Below are 1025 nucleotides of genomic sequence, written 5' to 3'. Positions count from 1 at the left end.
GTTTGTCTGTACATTCAGTACATTTAATATGTTTTTCCATCTGTTTGTTTATTACTATACGTGTTTGAATTCTGAAAATATCATTCACATAACGCAATGCCCTCCTTATTTTTGATCTCTCTCTCTCTCTCTCTCTCTCTCTCTCTATATATATATATATATATATATATATATATATATCAATATCATCATCATTATTTAATTTCCATGTCCCATGTCGGCATAGGTTAGATGGCTTGACAGGATCCAATGTGTCCAAAGACTGCATCAAGCTCCAATGTCTGCTTTGACATGGTTGTTAATGATGGATGCTCTTCCTAATGCCAACCACTTTCAACATGAACTCTCTTCTCTCTCTCTCTCTCTGGCATGTAAAATACACCATTTTGAGCGTGGCCATTGCCAGTACCACCTGACTGGCCTTCATGCCGGTGACACATAAAAGCACCCACTACACTCTCGGAGTGGTTGGCATTAATGAAGCAGTGCTAGTGTTGTAAACATTATTGACCACACATATTCAATGTATGTGCTATGCTTGTTTGCTGGTAAGCTGTGATTTAGTGTTGTGGGGATGCCTCCCTCAAAGCGCTTGGTGTTATAAAACACCTGGAATTCATAAACAAGTGAGACAACTTCAGGTAAAATGCTCAATTGTAGGAAAGGAGGCAGGAATGCCATATAGTGAACCCAGTGCAAACTATGGACACATAAGAGGTGCAGTGGTATAATAGGAAGGTTATCAGAGAAAGTCGTGTTTGTATGTGGAAGATGCCCAAGAGTCATAAAAACTACAGATACTTTGGAAATTGATTTCCTCAAATGCCCCAAAAGTTCCTTAGAGGATTATTTTTGCTACCTAGGGAACCAAATTAGAAGTGGAGGAGGATGTGTGGAAAGTGTAATAGCTAGAGTAAGAATAGGAGAGTGAAAATCAGAGAGCTTTTACCTCTGTTGGCAACAGATAGATAGATATAGGGATATATATATATATATATATATATATATATATATATATATATATA

The sequence above is a fragment of the Octopus bimaculoides genome, chromosome 2 (assembly GCF_001194135.2).
Source record: "Octopus bimaculoides isolate UCB-OBI-ISO-001 chromosome 2, ASM119413v2, whole genome shotgun sequence".
Taxonomy (NCBI): Eukaryota; Metazoa; Mollusca; class Cephalopoda; order Octopoda; family Octopodidae; genus Octopus; species Octopus bimaculoides.
Note: the sequence above shows the minus strand (reverse complement) of the source record.